Below are 19,159 nucleotides of genomic sequence, written 5' to 3'. Positions count from 1 at the left end.
ACTCTGTTTTCTGGATTAAAAATAAAAGCATCAGCTTTGGAACATAACACTTACCGGTAACCTATTCATTGAGAAATAGCCCAAAATCTGAATAGAATGTTTATAGAGGTAAGGAAGGGAGAACCGAGGGAAAGAAAAGGTCTCAACCCCCTTCATTCATTCATTCATTCACTCCCTCAACAAGTATTTATTAATCACCAGCTACCTGCCAGCTACTGTCCTTGGTTCTGGGTATTATAAGTAAAACCCACAGTCCCGTCCTTAAGGGGCTCACTGTCTAAGAAGGAGGAGGCAAGCCAGTGAGCAGGCAGTTTCCATGAAGTATGCTAATGGGCCTAACAGGGAAATGCATCATATTATACACACATAACCCAAACTTAGAACATCAGGGAAGCCTTCTTAATGGAGGGGCCCCCTTTATGCTCTCATTTAGCTAAACTACCTTCAGCATCAAAGCTCTGTGAAAAACAGTATGGAGAAATACCATGTCCTGATGCTTAATCCTTTGTACTTAGCAAATGATGCTCCAGTGTTGACTGGTGAGTCTTGGGAATATCCTCTATGCCAGAAGTGTTTGTGCATTCACCAAGTAATTGTTGGGTCCTTATCAAGTGTGGCAGCTATGCTTAGAACAAGGAATACAGCAGTATACAAAATAGCATAAAACATGGTCTTTGCTTTTGTGAAATTCATAGTCTGGAAGAAACAGGCTGGTAAAGGAGCATAAAAATAATATATTACACACTGACTTATAAGCACAAATTAGTGTCTAAATGACAGCAGATGAGGGAACAATTGATTATGTCTCAGAAGGTATGGGAAAGTGGAGCCTTAAGGGCTGAATAGGTATTTAAAGAAGATCAGGTGAGGAACAGCGGGAGCAGAGGCCAGGGACTTAAAAGATGAGGGTGTCCACCCAGAACTGTCCCAGATTTGGAGTGATGGGACCGGGAGTAAGGTTCAGGTTGTGAAAGACTTTGTATACTCTCCTAACAAAATGGGACACGCTGTCCTACTGTGGTGAAGAACCTGGCTGTGAACTCAGAGAAACCCAGATTTAGATATAGGCCCTGTCACTTACTAGCATGTTACCTAACCTCTCTGAGCCCAAGTTTCCTGAGTCCTCAGGAAAGTGTAGTTTATAGTAACTACCTAACAGGATTGTTGTAAGGGCTATCTGAGATAAGGTCAGGAAAGCACTAACACAATGCTTGTCACATAGCAAACACTTAATAAATGTTAGCAGTTAATTTTATTTACAGTTTTATCCCATGGACATTGGAAAGCCATAGAAAGTTATTATCTTGCTGTTGTCACCCCATATTCCAGAACCTCTTTGTGCATCCTGTTAAAATATTGTTTTGATGATTAAACAAGTTAATATTTGTAAAGTGCCTAGAACGGTGCCAGGTATATAGTAAGTGCTGTGTAAGTGTTTATTCCATATTTTAAGTTAATGAAATCTGCTAAGCAATAGAAATAAAATTTTTCCACTTTACAGATGAGTAAGCAGAATTCAGATAAGTTAAACTTCTTGTCTAAAGTAATATAACTAGTAAAGTATGGAACCAGTATTCAATCTCTGTCTCATTTCATATTATAGCAGCTGCACCTTAAAATATGATTTTAAAAGACATACCTAGTCCTATCATCACAACACATTTTTCATTTTTGTGAGATGCTTTCCATCTTTGCCCAGGTGCAAGTAATAGTTTTTCCAGAATTGTAGGCATAGCCTGCATAAATTTTGCATTCCACTTTTTTCTTAGCATTATATCATTTTCCTTTTCTTTTCTTTTTCTTGAAACAGAGTCTCACTGTTGTCAGCCCAGGCTGGAGTGCAATGGTGCAATCTCAGCTCGCTGCAACCTCTGCCTCCCAGGTTCCAGCAATTCTCCTGCCTCAGCCTCCCGAGGTGCTGAGATTACAGGCACCTGCTACCACGCCCGGCTAATTTTTGTATTTTTAGTAGAGACAAGGTTTCAGCATGTTGGCCAGGCTGGTCTCGAACTCCTGACCTCAGGTGATCCACCCGCCTCAGCCTCCCAAATTGAGCATTATATCATTTTCTATTTTCCTTTGTAGTCATTGTGTTAAATTTTAATGGATGTGTAAAAGCACATCAAATTGATTTTCCTTAGCTTTTATCTTGCTGTTGGGTATTAGTCTATTTCCTGTTTTTTGTTATTATATATTACATAATACTTCTGTAAGCATATTCCCAAATACAGCCATTCTCTTCTGTTGATTTATTTCCTTAGATAAGTTTCCAGGAATGGGATCATTGGATTGATGATTATGAATCGTTTTATTGTTTTGGACATATATTGCCTGGTGCCTTCCACCAGCAGTATATGGAGATTGCCAATTTCAACACTGAGATAAGAGGCAGAATTGATACCCTTACTAGCAATAAGAATTTTATTTTTTTTAATTCTTGCCGATTTACTTAAGAGTAAAAATGATACCTCAAGGCCATTTTATTTTTTGCATATTTTGATTATTCTTTAAAATAGATTGCTGGCTAATTTAGTTCCTACTCTCTTTTCTGCTTTCTTTCTCCTCTAGTTTTTATTATTCAATTAGTAACATTTCTTGAGGGTTTACTTTGCACCAGATCCTGTGCTTCATGTTTTGTATACAAATGTGAAGTGAAAGATACAGGATTTTATGTCTGGTAGGGGAGATATTTGAGCAAATAGACTTCAGCTTTATGTGATAAGGACTTTGATAGGTGTCCACATATAATAAGAACATAGAGACATGGAGGAGAAGAACAATCAAACTTCTTGGCTGTCAAGATATTTTGAAACCTATATAGATTCTATCTGTACACATGTATTTATGAGTATACTTAACAGGAAGTTGCATACAGATATTTGTTTGCACATGCACCCATGTGTATCAGACAAAAATCTGGAGATGTATCATATTGGATCATTATTATCATGGGATGACAAAAGGACCCATGCCCAAAGATAGGAGCAATGACAGATAAGAAGATGGACAAAGAGCAGTCCAATAAAGGAGAATGAAAGAAAAAGGCAGTCAGGTGGGAGGAAAATCAGAAGACAGCAGTGGAAGGAAGGAATTTAAAGAAGTGAGGAGCGGACCAGATTGGGCTACTTAGAAGTCATTGGGTCTGATATCTTTTTACCTTTGAATGCCATTTGGAATGTGAATATCTTGTCCCTATGTGGGTATTAGCTTAGTAGAGAAGAAGCCTGGGCTTTAGGGTCAAATAGACCCTGGTTCAGATCATGGCTTTGCAACTTATTAGCTGCATGACCTTGGCCAAGAATCTTAACGCCTTTGCAATCTTTACCATATCTTGCTTTTACGCGCTTCACCTTTACAATATCTTACAAGGGTGCTAGAATTAAATGAACTGATGTCTCTAAAATGCTTAACGCAATGCCTGGCACATAATAGGTCCTTTGCAAATAGTAGATGCTTTAGTTATTAGTAATCTAAATATAGTAGTGATTATTTTAAAACATATCCCATACATGCTCTATTCTTCTAGTCGTAACTAGTCTTAGAGAGGTAGAAGAATGAAGTAGTTAAGAGCCGGACTAAATCTCAGTTATTTAGCTCTGGGCCTTGGACAAGTTATCTCTCTGGGCCTCAGTTTCCTCATCTGTTAGATGGAGACAATAATGGCACCCACCACATCGATTTATTTTTAGCATTAAGAATGGTGCGTGCTGCATAATAAGTGCTGCATCAGTGATAGCTTTGATGATGACAGTGATGATGATGACAGTGGTGATGAAGGCAGTGATGATGATGATGATGATGATGATGATGACAGCTACATCTTTGGACCAAATAACTTTACTCTATTTTAATAATATAAGTAATTCTGTGCCTTTTGAGTTCTTTTTATGCTTTCCCTTGGTCATACTTCATTAATTTCTCCTGAGAGTCTTAAAAGTCTCTTTTTTCTTTTTCTTTTTTTTTTTTTTGAGCTGGAGTTCACTTCTATTTCTCTTTTGTCTATTTTGTTTCAATATTTTCATCAGCTATTAGATTCATGAAGCTCAACACTTATGACTTTTTTTTCTTATAGCTATTTTTATTCAGCAACTATCCTACCTTGAATTTATGATCTTGCTTACTTATTTCCAAGTGGAAAACTGACTTCATGATCACCCATACCCTACTGAACGTCAGTATCCTCCCTTTAAGAGATTGCCCCTTTTCTTCTGGTATTTGGGGCAACAGTCTGATATTTGTAGAAATGGTATTGTGGTAATATTGGTGCAGGCAGAAACATTTTGGGATACCTACGGCCATTTAAATATTATGTAGGTTTTACCCTCTTCCCAAGTCCCCAGTCCCTATACTCCCACTCTCCTGTTTTCTCATTAGAATTGGTTTTTACAGTGGGAAAAACTAAAGCTATACAAATTTCCACCTGTTTCAAAGTGATCTGGTTTTAGACTTTAAAAAGATTTTTTCTTTGCCTAAAACAGATAGGGCTTCATGTGTTTTTCTGCTTACAAATGTAAGAGAACACAGAGCATTTCCCATCTTTACACCACAGATATTTTGTATCTGGCTTTGGTGTTAACTTCTGGAAAATCGACTGTCTTTCATTTGTTCCTTTCTTCTTAGAGACTCCCATTGCTTGCAGGTTACATCTCTACGCTCTATTTTCTATGTCTGCCATCTTCTCTCTCCTTCTTTCAACCCTCCATATGTATTTCTTGTATCTATTTCTGATTCACTAGCCCAGTTTCCTGCAGTGTTGATTTTAATGTTTACTATATGCAGTGATGATCTTATTTTGTCTGTCATAGAATGAGTGTATCCTGGTCTGTTCCTGTGTCTTAATGGGAATATTTCTATCTCCTTAAGAATGAATAACAGCTGTTTCCTGAATAACTTTTTCATGTGATGTCCAAGGTTTATTTAAGGCGGGCTATAATTGCTTATAAAATCTTAGTTTTCCATTTTTCTTTTGGGCTACATAACTTTCTCATTAGGGCCAGATTTTTTTTTCCATTTTCTTATACTTCCTCTCCAATTTTTGGAGTGTTTATCATATGGAAGCCGACTTTAAATTTCATTTCCTTCAGTTTTGGAGGGTCAAGAGCAGGTCAGTCAGAGATGATCTCTTTTTTCCCCACGGCTCACCTTTTCAGGAATTAGCAGTGCACTTCCTGCAGCTGAGATTGTATATCAGACAATTTTAATGAGACATTTTTATCTTGGCCTGACCACATGGTTACTCCCAATGTTTATCTCTTAAACAGGTTAGAGGAGATTCTTAGAATTTTGTGCCTCTAATGTAGCTTAAAAATAAAAATTTTTTCAATTCTTATTATTTGTGTTGGTATACATTTGATTAATTGATTGAACTTTTCAGACAATTTCATGTAGGTTTTTTTTTTAATTTAGGGAGAGGAAGCTCTCCCTTTCTATTCTGATTTTCCCTAGAAAGCCAGAATTTAGCATTGGATAATAATAAAATCTAGATCTGGCATGGCATGGTGGCAGAGTTTGGAGTGAGAGGGAAATGGCTGCAGATTGTGATCACACTCAGCTCACTTGTGTGACCTTGAGCAATTAAACAAATATTTCTGACCCTCAGTTCTTTCAACTGTAAAACAATAAAAATAATACCCGTCTTACAAGATAGTTGTAAAGATGAGATATGGAAAGCACCTAGCAAGTTGCCTGTCACTTGGAAGGTTTCTAGTAAGTGACTGCTGCTATTATTAGTAGTGTTATTAAGTTCAAAGTGGTGAGAAAGCACTGTCAGTTCTATGATTATATGGATATGAGTCAAAGATTGGGAGAGGCCAGGCATTATGGCTCATGTCTGTAATACCAGCACTTTGGGAGACTGAGGCTGGAGGATCACTTGAGGCCAGGAGTTTGTGATCAGCCTGGGCAACATAAAAAGACGCTGTCTCTACTAAAAATTAAAAAAAATTAGCCAAGCCTGATGGCATACAGTTATAGTCCCAGCTACTCAGGAGGCTGAAGCAGGAGGATCTCTTGAGCCTGGGAGTTCAAGTTTACAGTGAGCTATGACTGTGCCACTGCACTTCAGCCTAAGCAACAAATCAAGAACTTGTTTCTTAAAAAAAAGATTTGGAGAACTCTGACTCCAACTTCACAGTTACAGTTTTTATTGTAGAAAAATTTTGAAACCACTGGACCAAGTCAGAAAAATGAGGCTCTGCCAGAATCTGTCTGTGTGATCTTGGCCAGGTCACTTCATTTTGAGGTTTGGCGTCTTCATCCATATATTGAAGAGGTGGTGCAACAGTGATGACTTCTTCCTGTCACCTTTTTCTAGGTCTGCAAGCTTCTTACCACCATCATGAGTATTAAAGTCATCTTTTGTTTTTGTTTTTTAATATATAGCTAATCATGTCATTCCCCAGTATAAAGCCCTTCCTACAGTGGCTTCCTGCTGCTCCCGGGTAATAACCTGAGCAGGGATGACCTCTCACTCCTCTCTGGGGTCCTCTCTCTCCCTTCCCTCTGGCTCAAGCTCTGGCCAAGCTCCTTCCCCTCTAGAGCCTGCACTCCTGCAGCTTCCTCTCTTGACTGCTCCCTGACCCCTCCCACCACATCCTCTTCCCCACACAGGTTTCATTAGAGCATGGAACCCTATACTTCCCCTTTGTAACTCATATCATAATCGTAATTAAAGTCCTGTTTGCTCTAGGCCCCTACTTCTAGGTGGTTAATAGCTGTTTCACCAGTACCTAGCCTACTGCCCTAGCAGGTCATAAGTGCTGGATAAATATTTGCAGGATGAATGAATGAATGACTGTGATCTTGAACATAATGTTAAAGAAGGCATGGTCTTTTACTTTTAATACTTCCGGTAGATCCAAGACTTAGGCAGGTTGGATGCTAAGAAATAAGGCTTCATAACAACTTCAAAAATAAATGTTCCAACATGATTTTTTTTCAGCTATTGGTTCTTTGACAAAGAATAAAGTAAAATTAAGTTATATTGCAATCCTCATTTCAAGTAAGAAGTGACCAGTTCTGTATACCTTTCCCAATTACAAATATCCCCAACTCTGGGACCTTGCTCCACACAATCCCCCATAAAATGTCCTTCAGGAAAGGTGAATGGATGCCAGCCAGTTCCACAGGAGGCCCTGGCCGAGGCTGGGGAGTGGACAGTGAATGGGGTATGTGACGGAGCATTTTCTTCAACATTTGGTGTGTATGTCTCTACCTTGGGCTGCCTTTGTTTCTTTGCCATATCCAGACTTGTACTTGGTCCATGATACTCAGACCTATGGGGACAGAAGTTGGTTGGCAGAGTAAAGTCATGTGAATGGTTCTGATTCGACCCAAGAGTGGGGTGGGATCTGTCTGAGAGAGCGTTCACCAGGGCAGTCCTGAATTTCTGAGTTGTCTTTGAATCCCTAACACCTGGCCCACAGTAACCACTCTGAATAGTTTCTTTCTTTCCCGTCTATGATAATAATGCCTTTCATTTATGTGTCATTGCATAGTTTATAGAGTGCTTTTACAGTCACTAGCTCATTGGAGCCTCACACACTGTGAGGTCGGTACTGTGGGTATTTTCATCTCTGTTTAAATTTCTAAACTCTGTTTAAGCGAATTTAGAAAGGGAAAAAGAAAAGCTCAGAGGGGTGTTTCTTGCCAGCTATTGCCGAGATTTACTTTGGAATGAGGTGGAATTTAGATTTTCATTTTGTACATGTAAATTGCCCAGAGTTAGAGGCAGAAGGTGGTAGAGCTAAGACTCAAATCTGGGTCTTCTCATTCCAGGTGTAAAGACATCAATTGCCTCTCACAGGGCTTTTCTGCACCATAGATGATTTGCTTCTTTCTATCTCAGCATAATAGATTTAACAAAGACACCATTACAAATTGTGATTTCTTTTACACATTTGGTTGTGTTTTTTTTTATTTTAGTGATTTAAGCTGTGTACTTTCTGATTCTTTTTTCTTTTATTCTCTTAGTCATTCAGCAAGCATATATTGAACATCTGTGTGCCAAGAACCATCCCAGATGTTAGAAAGAAAATTAAGACACGATCCCTCCCTTTGAGGTGCTCACGACATAGAATGGGGCACGGGTACATGAATAAATAAAATGCAGTTGAACAGATAACTCTGTAGAGGTAGGAAAGTCTAGGAAATGGTCACTTTTACGTGGGAGTAGGAGAGAGGGCAGGCAGAGGTCGTAAATATGGAAGAGATGGGGGCAGGTGACAGCGCAGGCAGAGAGTACAGAAGGGTGGGGTGAGAAAGTCCCTGAACTGGATTATAGTCCAAGGTAGTGGCAGCAAAGAGGAGCAGTGAGGGGCTGGATCTGGAGAGGCATGGTGGGGGGACTTGAGGTCTTTGGGTGCTAAAGGTAAGGTATTCTCGAGGCAATAAGGAGCTCTTGAAATTATTTAAAACAGGTGTGTGACATCAGATTTGAAACATTAACTGGCATTGAAGATTTTGAGAGCTACAAGTACAGTGAGACAGGGAACTACGATCTGTTGTAGGGAAGTGAGCCCCCTTCACACCAGCTGTCATTTCTGCTAGTAGTAAGAATGATTCGGGACAGCTGTGTAGGAGCTTGGAAAGAGGGGTGCATAAAATTGAACCAAATGGCTTTGCATTCTGATGGTTTTAGTTGTCCTGTGATGTTGTTACTTAGTATCAGCTCTCTCAACAGGAAGTCGCTAAGTAGAGCCTAAAAGAAGTGCTTCCAAAGTATGTTCCAAAGGAGAGAAAGAATTTCTTGTTTTCCACAAACTGTACCCAAAGCTTAAACCAATAAGGTCAGATGTTTTTGTGCTCTCTGAAACAATTCCAAGCCATTTTGCAATCCTTTAGAGCATCAGCTACATGAAGTACGTCAAACAGCATCATTCCTGGTGAATGTCATTTTTAAATGGCAAATGAGAATACCAAGGACATAGTGAATTGAGAACACTTTTTCTTCATTTCTATGAAAAAGTTAACTAAAAGCAAATGCAGCATCATAGATGGACTTTATCTTAGTAGGGTAAGGCTGTGGTTTCTTGGATGTGTGCTTATTAAAGCTGGGTACTTTCACCACTCAGAGCCAAGTTCCCATCACGTTTGAAGGCTTACTGTTCCTACTCAGAAGGAAGTATAAATACAGTACAACTCACTGATTGTCTTCCTGTGGACTTTAGGAAATGTACTTCTAGACTATCTCATAGTTGAGCTGTTTCCTCCGTTAAAACCTTCAAAATTTTCCATTTGCTTTATACTCTGGCAATCTACACTGAATTAAATAATTTCTATTAATAGGACATGTTTATCATCCTAAGAAACTTGAAATGATGTGGTTCTTATCATTACATTCTATTGTTACCCCTGCTGAGTATGACATTAAATCATTCAAGAAGGAATTGCAGAAAGAAGATTTTAATCTCATGGCCATTAACAGGAAGAAAGAGTAATTTTCCATCATTGTAATATACAGTTCACAGAGGGGATGGCTGTATGACCCTGGGCATGCCTTTTAATCTCTTTGGCCTCAGTTTCTTCATTTTAAAGTGAGATTTGACCCATCTGACCTGGGTCAAACTTCATTACAAACATTTATTTCTTCCACGTACAATGTTGGCATACACACTCTAAGAGCTGGGTGGGAACTTCATAGTTTCAGGGACCCAGGTTCTTGCTATCTTGTTGCTCCACTGTGCTCACCACACAGCTTCACCCTGTGGTTGAGTCTGCTGCTCCAGTGCCCACACTCATGTCCACACACCAGCCAGTGAGAGAAGGGAAAGGACCAAGGGGAAGACACACCCACTCCTTTAGAGGCATGATCTAAAAGTGACACGTGGCCTTCACTCATACCCCTTTGACCAGAATGTAGTCACATGGTCACACCTCACTGGGAGAGAGGTGAGAAATGGCTGTCACGTCATGTCATGTAGTTGTCATGTACAACTGCGATGTGTGTGTTAGGGAGGGGTAGATATCCGAGGACAACTAGTAGGTGCCTGCCATAGCATGTGAGGTCCTTTTCAGTTTTAAAAATAAATAATGTGTGCAAGTTCCATGTCTAATTGCCTATTAACCTATGAAAAAAATTGAGACACTATCCCTCTTGTGCAGATGCCTGTGTTTGAAGGTGGCAGAGGAGGTAGATGGAAGAAAGCCCAGCAGGGGTGACCTTGTAAATTTCGACAGCATAGTCTGATGGAGTATATTCTTTTGTGGAAAAAAAAAAAAAAAGATTACTTTCCCTAAAAATGGAAAAACAGATAAGAAATTCAAAAAGAAACAAATTAACTGGGACCTTAATTTCTTTTTGCAACTTTCTCATCCAAGTTTCGTTTTGCATCCAAAAATCAAGTTGGCTTCTGTTGAATACAAAGTACTAATTCCCTCCCTTGCATAGCCCAGGTTATATACGGGCTATGCAAGGGGGAATTGAAAAGGCACATTTGTTATGTCTGATGTTTGAATTAGATACAGCTGCATGTTTGGGTTTTTTTAATTGTGGTAAAATTCACATAACAATATTAACCATCTTAATAGTTGTGTACAGTTCAGTGACATTGAATACATTCATAATTCTGTGTATCTACCACCATCATCCATCTCCAGAACTCTTCATCTAGCAAAACTGAAATTCTATACCCATTACACAGTAACTTCCCATTCCTCCTTCCCCACTGTCCCTGGCAACCACCATTCTATTTTCTGTCTCTATAGTTTTAACTACTCTAAGTGCCTCATATAAGTGGAATCATATAATGTTTGTCATTTTGAGAATGGCTTGTTTCACTTAGCATAATGTTCTGAAGGTCCATCCATGTTGTATCCTGTATCAAAATTTCCTCTTTAGCTTCTCCTTTTTAAGGCTGAATAATATTCCGTTGTATGTATATACACATTTTACTTACGTGTTCATCTGTCAGTAGAAACTAGAATTGTCTCCATGTTTTAGCTATTGTGAATAATGCTGCTTTGAACATGGGTGTACAAGTATCTCTTCGAGAGCCTAATTTCAATTCTTTTTATTTTTTCTTTTTTTTTGAGACAGAGTCTCACTCTCCTTGCCCAGGCTGGAGTGCAATGGTGTGATCTTGGCTCACCGCAACCTCCGCCTCCCGGGTTCAAGCTACTCTCCTGCCTCAGCCTCCTGAGTAGCTAGGATTACAGGCATGCGCCACCATGCCGGCTAATTTTGTATTTTTAGTAGAGACGGGGTTTCTTCATGTTGGTCAGGCTGGTCTCGAACTCCTGACCTCAGGTGATCCGCCCACCTCAGCCTCCCAAAATGCTGGGATTGCAGGAGTGAGCTACCGCGCCTAGACCCTAATTTCAATTCTCTTGGGCACATACCCAGAAGTGGAATTGCTGGACCATATGGAAGTTTGATTTTTAATGTTTTGAGGAGCTGCCAGAACTGTTTTCCACAGTCGCTGTAACTTTTCGCATTCTAGTGTACAAGAATTCTAGTTACTCTGCATCCTCACCAACACTTGATATTTTCTGGGTTTTCATGAGAGTAGTCATCCTACTGAGTGTGAGGTGGTAGTTCATTGTAGTTTCAAATTATATCTCCCTGATGATTTAGTGAGGTCGAACATCTTTTAATGTGCTTATTAGCCATTTGTATATCTTCTTTGGAGAAATGTCTATTCAAGTCCTTTTCCAATCTTTCAATTTAGTTGTTTGCTTCTTTTCTTGTTAAGTTTTAGGAATTCTATATATATTTTGATATTAATCCCTTAATAGATATGCGATTTCAAATATTCTTTCTCATTCTGTAGGTTGCCTTTTTATTCTATCACTCATATCTTTTGATGAACAAAACTTTTCATTTTCATGAAATCCAATTTTTTTTCTTTTGTTGCCTGTGACTTTGGTGTCATTTCCAATAAATCACTGTCAAATGCAATGTCATGAAGCTTTTGCCTTATGCTTTCTAATAACAGCTTTATAGTTTTAGTCCTATGTTTCGATCTTTGATCCATTTTGAGGTCATTTTGTACATAGTATTAAGTAAGAGTAATGTCATTCTTTTGCATATTGGTGTCCAGTTTTTCCAGCACCATTTGTTGGAAAGACTCTCTTTTCTCCATTGAATGGTCTTGGCAGCCTTGTCAAAAATCATTTGACCACATATACAAAAGTGTATTTCTGAGTTCTCCATTCTATTTCATTTTATATGTCTATCTTTATGTCAGTACCACACTGTTTTGATTATTGTAATTTTGTAATTAAGTCATTTGTTCTAACAGACTTTTTTATTGTGTGTGGAATCCTTAGCGTTTTCCAAACATAAGATTATATTACTTGCAAAAAGAAATGTTTACTTTTTTCTTTACAGTTTGAATACCTTTGGTTTCTTTTTCTTGCCTAATTGCTCTGGCTAGAACTTCCAGTTCCATGTTGAATTGAAGTGATGAAAATGGGCATCCTTCCCTTGTTCTTGATATTAGAGGGGAAGATTTTAATCTTTCACCATTGAGTATGATGTTCACTGGGGTTTTTCACATGTGGCTTTTATTGTGTTGAGGTGATTTCCTTCTACTACTAGTTTGTTGAGTGTTTATCATGAAAGGGTGTTGAGTTTTATCAAATGCTCTTTCACCATCAATTAAGATGGTTATGTTTTTTTTCCCTTTATTCTGTAAATGTGGTATATTACATTGATTGATTTTTATATGTTGAACCATCTTGGCATTCTAGGAATAAATCCCACTTGGTCATGGTGTATAATCTTTTTACTATGCTGAATTCAGTTTGCTTGTATTTTGTTGAGGATTTTTGCATCAATGTTCATAAGAAATATTGGTCTATAATTTTCTTTTCTGTAGTGTCTTTGTCTGGCTTCCGTATCAGGATAATGCTGGTCTTATATAAATAAGTTAGTAAATGTTTCCTCTTCTTCAGTTATTTAGAAAAGTTTGAGAAGGATTGGTATTTGTTCTTTAAATGTTTGGTAGAACTCACCAGTGAAGCAATGAGGCCCAGGACTTTTCACAGCTGCATGTTTTAACCTTTAAATTAAAGTGAAAAAATCCTGCAAAGTTTCTTTATATGGTATGGTAGTCACTTGACATGGTCACTAGTATTCCAAATCTCCTCCCTCTGGGTCCATGGGCACTTCTTTGCCCATTGTGACCACGTGACTTGTTTTTCCAGATGAAATGTGAGTGGAGGGGATATGTGTCACCTTTAAGGGGAAGTCTTAAGACCCAATGCAGAATTCTACAAACTCCATTCTGCCTACCATGGTGACCTGCAAAGTTCCAGATTTCTGATCTCTTTCAATCTGCATTCCTGAATAAGGACATGACACGGAGCAGTGACCCTGCTGACCTGTGATGAACATGTACCCACGAGTGAGAAATAAACCCTTGTTGTTTTAAGCCATTCTGTTTTGGGGATGTTTGTTACTACAACATAACCAAACTAAAATACCTCACCTGTGGATAATGAGTGGTAGCATGTCAGGTACTACTTAGTTTTTGAAAGTGAAGTCATTAAATAAAGATCCATTATTGTTAATAATTGTTAATAAATGCCAGAGAAATCCAGTGCATAATGCATGTATCTTTTACCCAAATACTAAAATCTAGTGTTCAAATTATTAGTTCAATTTAGTTGTTATTGTTCTTTCATAGTAGTTAGTAGTAATATTTTAAGTAAATGTATATTCACAAATTGCATCTTAACATAATTTTTAAGTTATAAGATGTACCAAGATTTTAAAAGAGATTGACAGACTTATGATACATCTTTGATTCTGGCAGCATTGGTGGCTATAGGAGGTTTTTTTTTTTTTTTTTTTTTTTGAGACTGGGTCTCGCTCCTTCCTTCAGGCTGGAGTGCAGTGGCACGATCTCAACTGCAACCTCCACCTCCTGGGTTCAAGCAATTCTCCCACCTCAGCTTTCCGAGTACCTGGGACTACAGGTGCATGACACCATGCCCAGCTAAGGTTTTGTATTTTTAGTAGGGACAGGGTTTCGCCATGTTGGTCAGGCTGGTCTTGAACTCCTGACCTCAGGTGATCTGCCCACCTTGGTCTCCCAAAGTGCTGGGATTACAGGCGTGAGCCACCGTGCCCAGCCAGGAATTTCTAATCTAGTTTTAGAAAAAGTTTATGAAGCTAAAAAGTTATTTTTGTAGTTCTGATGCCATGCAATTTGGTGACTTTTTGATCTGTACCTGTAAATGGTATTGCCACAAATAGCGTAAATGCCATCATACCAGTTTTTTCTCCAAATGTTTATTATTTTTTAAACATTTAAAAGAATTATTTCATTTATTTGAAAGCCAGTTCCAAAAACAAATGATAATAGCTAACAATTGTTGTATGCTTCCTATTTGCCATGTGGATCTAAGTGGTCCATATGAATTATCTTAAAAATCTTCATAACAATCATCATTTACCTGAGGAAACTGAGATATAGAGAAAACAATAAATGTACTAAACCCCACATAGTTGGGGGTGGGTATGAAGGAATTGGGATTTAAAGACATGTTGTCTGTGACATCTGGCCTCTTGGAGAAGGGTGGGATCCCAGAACCACTTATGTCTGTTGTTGATTTTGCCCAAGTGTGAAGGTAGCAGTACAGATGAAATATAAATTATACTTTTTTCACACACAGCCAGTGTGTTATTTTCCCCCTCAGGACCCCTAGGTTTTATTTTTTGCTTGTTTATTTAAGTAAATATCTTTAAAATAATGACTTTGAGCACCATCCTCAATGATCATACTTTCTTGTCATCATTAGAAAAACCAGCCTTGACCTCGCCATCTACCACATGCCTCCACCCCAGCACACAGAATTATGACCTCACCTCTTCTTTAGGTCTCCAGCTAGGGCTGTTTATAAGTGGCCTGTCTGGATGTCTTCAGGTGACAGATATGGATATATATCTTGTGCTCAGACCCTGGCAGAAATGACAGGGAGAAAATATGTGATTCTTAAATATTTACGAAGAGATCTCATCATGGTCCTCTGAGGATGTTAAGAACCCAAAGAATCTTAATTGTTTATAGTGCTCTCCCATTAAAACTTTAAAAGCAGTGGCCTGGGTTTCTTCTTTCAGAGTGGACCTGGCAGTCCAGAGGGAAAGCTCATTTGCTTGGTTGGCTTTTTGGGAAAGGTGTGCCAACGAATGTGTTTTCACTTAATAATCTGGAAACCAGGGGGATCACGGACTGGCGTGCAGAGTTGCTCAGCTAGAAGCGTCTGAACTTGAGTGGGAAGGTGACAGGATTCAGTGTGGCTTCGGGCTGGTGTGGTTTGTGAGCTTAGCCAGCTATCCTATGACAGTTTTACAAGTACAGAACTCTTGAATATGCTGAAGTTGAATATTCTGGGAAAGGAAGGGCGAAGGTGATTGAACTGTGCTCTTGTTTTTGCTTTCAGGCAAATTCCTCTTCTATACCGGGTGCAGTCATCTTTAGCTTGTCAGTTATTGTCACAACTTGTTGGGAAGATCATCAGCTTAGCCACATAGTTGCCTAAATATTTGAGCAGAAACCCCAGCCCTTCTGCAGGGTCTCACATGAACATCCTACCAGATGTGGGGATATCAAGGTAAAAGACAGGGCAATTCATATAATAATACCAACAGCATACACTATGTGCCAGGCACAGTTCTAAGCACTTTACATGTCTTAGGAAAAGGTTTTTCGTATCCTTATTTTAGAGATGAGGAAAACTTAAACACTTAGGTGACTTGCCTGGGGTCACACAACCAGTAAAGAATGGAGCTAGATTCAAACCCAAGCAGGCTGGCTGCAGTAGCCAGAATGACCCAATCATAGTTCACAGTAGTATTCACTCAAGGGATTCAGTAGGATCCATAATGATTCATAGGACAGAATGCATATCTCAACAAAACATATGTTTGTTTTGTGTTGTCTGAAGGTTGTAGATGAAGTACCTGGCAAGCATGTCAGAATTCTGAGCTGCCACTGGATGAGAAACTTCCATGTCAGAGAATCCTTTTTCCTTCCTACATGGAGAGGTGGTGAGTTGGTGAGTTAGTGAGTACAATAAGAGGTAGTGCTTATACGTAGATGAGTTATTAGAAAATCTTTATGGAGCACACGCTATGTGTGGAGCATGTGCCAGTAACAAGACAAGGATGATTGTCTTTGTGTCTCTGTGACAATCCAGCAGACCTCTAGGGAGAAGAAGGAGCGTTCACTTCAATGAGCCCAGAGCCCCTCACTCTCCTGGCTTTTTGGAGACTGCCTGCCTTCCATGGCCACATTATCCTAAGGGAGGAAAGAAAGAGTTAACATTCCATGGCCTTATCCAAAGCCTTCTTTGACTGTTATTGGGAAACAATGCTTTGGGGGATGATACTGCTTAGTGCAAATACAATGTCCTCTGGCCTGAACCTTAGAGAACCCTGAGCATGGCATCCACCTTGCTGTGGGAACCAACACTTTAATTTCCTTTCCTCTGGCTCAACGCCTGTAATCCTGGCACTTTGGGATGCTGCGGCAGGAGGATCAGTTGAACCCAGGAATTCCAGCCTTGGCAATATAGCAAGACACCTTCTTCACAAAAAAATTAAAAAATTAGTTGGGCTAGGTGGTGATGTGTGCCTGTGGTCCCACCTACTCTGGAGGCTGAGGTGGGAGGATCACTTGAGCCCAGGAGGTCAAGGCTGCAGTGAGCCATGATCACCCAGCCTGGGCAACAGAGAAAGACTCAATCTCTTACAAGAAGAAAAAAAAAATCTTTCTCTGACCATTGTAGCCTGGGAAAGTAACAGTAATAATTAAATTATATTGTCACTTATTCGTCATGTACCAGTGAGAAATCAGCTAGTTAGTTTAATAACCATACAAAGCCTTCTGAATTGTTTATTTATGTGATTAAAGACCATTTGAAATCATCTAAAACTATTTGTCTTGGTTTTTGGCCCTTGGTATCTGGGAACTTCTTTCTAGAATTTCTCTGATGTGATATGTCCACTGTATCTTTATAAGAGGTAGGTTTATTTTTATAAAAATGTTATCACTTCTGGCAGTAGAAACAGGTATATTTGATAATTTAATGAGATGTCATCAAGAATAGTGTTTATTTTAAAAAATACTAAATATACATTTGTCTTCATTATTATGGAACTTGGGGTTGCTGGTGGTAGGAGACTTATAATGATTTCAGATGCTTTTCTCTAGCAAGGAGTATTATTTTTGCTTCTCTCAAATATCACTGAGTTCCAGTCTTCTTTATAGCTTTTCATAAAAGATCATTTTTTTTCAGAACCATTTATTCTCACCAGGAACTAAATCCAGATAAAGACATAGTTGAGTTCACATTTGATTTGAGACTATAGTGATGTTTCATTTAAGTAGCTTTGGAAAACACAGACATTTGGTTGCCATTTGATCCTGGTTACTTACTCTAGTTTGTTATCGAACTTCTGGTTCAGCAACATTAAAGGGAATTAACACTTGAATTTACATCTCTTCTGATTTGAAGCTCATGGCTTGAGGTTCAAGGGCACGCCTCTTATTAAAATCATTTAATGTTCTATACATTTCCAAGAAAGTAATCAAAATCAGACACTCTCACTCCTAGACTCAACTTCAGTGGTTATTTCTTTTATAAAATTAATTGCTTAATGGGAATTTTAAATGAAAGGCAGTGGTTTAGAAGTTGAGGCAGGGTGGCTCAGAGTCTCTTATTGTGTAATGAATCACTTGAACCCTACCATGCACCTTTTCCTGTGCATTGCTGATGAAGCCTGGTATGTGCCCCAAAGAACTTTTGAAATTAAAAAAACACAGGTCAAAGCAATCAGATGCCATTTTTCACCCATTTAGTTTAGCAAACATTGTTGAGTTTAATAATTTCTGATGCTGGTGAGGATTTGGGGAAATCAGAGCCCTTGCTGTGTTAGTGGCTCCTCATTGGTAGAAAATTTATCAATATCTTTCAAAATGTTTAATGCATATACCATTGATCTACGTAGTCTACTGCTAGGACTTCACCATACGTGATGTATTAGTTACCTAATACTACACAACACATTACCACAAAATTTAGCAGCTTAAAACAACAAATATTTATTATCTCATACAGTTTCTGAGTTCAGGAATTGGGAGCACTTTAGCTGGGCATTTGTGGTTCAGGGTCTCTCATGAAGTTGCTGCCAAACTGTGGGCAGCAGCTGCATTCATCTCAAAGCTCAAGTGGGGCTGGGGAATTCACTTCCCAAGCACACTCATGTTTGCTGTTGGGAGGCCTCAGTTCCTCACCATCTGGACCTTCCGTGGGTGGCCTGAGTGTCTTTATGATATACATGCTGGCTTCTTTCAAAGCATATAAACCAAGAGAGACAGAGGGAGCCAGTCAGAGAGCACCCAAGGGGGAAGCTGCAATCATTTATAACCAAATCTTGGAAGTGGCCTACCATTATTTCTGCTGTAGATTATTGATCACATAGACCAACCCTGGTACAGGTACAGTGTGGGAAGGGATTACACAAGGGTGTGAATCTTAGAAGCTGGGGTCCTTGCAGGCCATCTTGGAGTCTTCCTACCCCATGAGGCTACTCTAAAAACACAAAAGCCTGAGCTGTATCACCAAGCTGAATGACCCTCTTTATGCTAAAGAATGATCCATCATACTGTGGAATGTGTCACACCTGTTAAAAAGAATAAAAAATCTGTATGTGCAGATATGAAAAGATCTTTAAGTTATACTATTAAGTAAAGAAAGAATCTATAATAGTGCTATATGGCTTGATATATTTTAGATAAATTTAAAATATATACATGTAATCTGGTGTAGCATATATTTTTTTTTCTAGAATGAAAAAGTGTTTTGCATTTTTCCCTCCCTCCCTTTCCATAGGGAGAAATTTTTAGAAATTTAGAATTGAGGCACCTAAGTCTGTACCGATGCTCGTGTTCCCTGCCTGTCTTCAGGGAACTATACAGATCTTTATTTTCCAAGTCTCAGGGCTGTTCGGGCCATAACTACTCCTATGCTCGCCTCAGATCTTCACTTGAAGCTGGTTTTCCTGTTGTGCAGTGCACTAAGTGACACACAGAGGCTTTCTGCCTCAGTGTCTTCAGCCAACTGAGCAAGAATTCTTGTTGCAACAAGTTTTGCAAGTTCCAGGGTCCTTGGTCTGCCTGGAATCTCATGAATCATTAGATTTTTGTCTCAC

General features: G+C 39.0%; 1 protein-coding gene and 1 long non-coding RNA gene across 3 annotated transcripts in view; both read left to right on the top strand.

Moving 5' to 3' along the window:
- Positions 1–19,159, top strand: part of C1H1orf21 (chromosome 1 C1orf21 homolog) — a 241,417-nt gene that overhangs the window by 139,711 nt on the left and 82,547 nt on the right. The gene's annotated exons all lie outside the window — the stretch shown is intronic.
- Positions 13,284–16,002, top strand: LOC134809961 (uncharacterized). The gene is made up of 3 exons (XR_010156926.1): positions 13,284–13,346; positions 15,388–15,558; positions 15,892–16,002. It is a non-coding gene; the product is annotated as an uncharacterized LOC134809961 (long non-coding RNA).

Source organism: Pan troglodytes, chromosome 1 (genome assembly GCF_028858775.2).
Source record: "Pan troglodytes isolate AG18354 chromosome 1, NHGRI_mPanTro3-v2.0_pri, whole genome shotgun sequence".
Lineage (NCBI taxonomy): Eukaryota > Metazoa > Chordata > Mammalia > Primates > Hominidae > Pan > Pan troglodytes.
The sequence above is the reverse complement of the archived record's forward strand: the minus strand, read 5'-3'. Positions and strand labels throughout refer to the sequence as shown.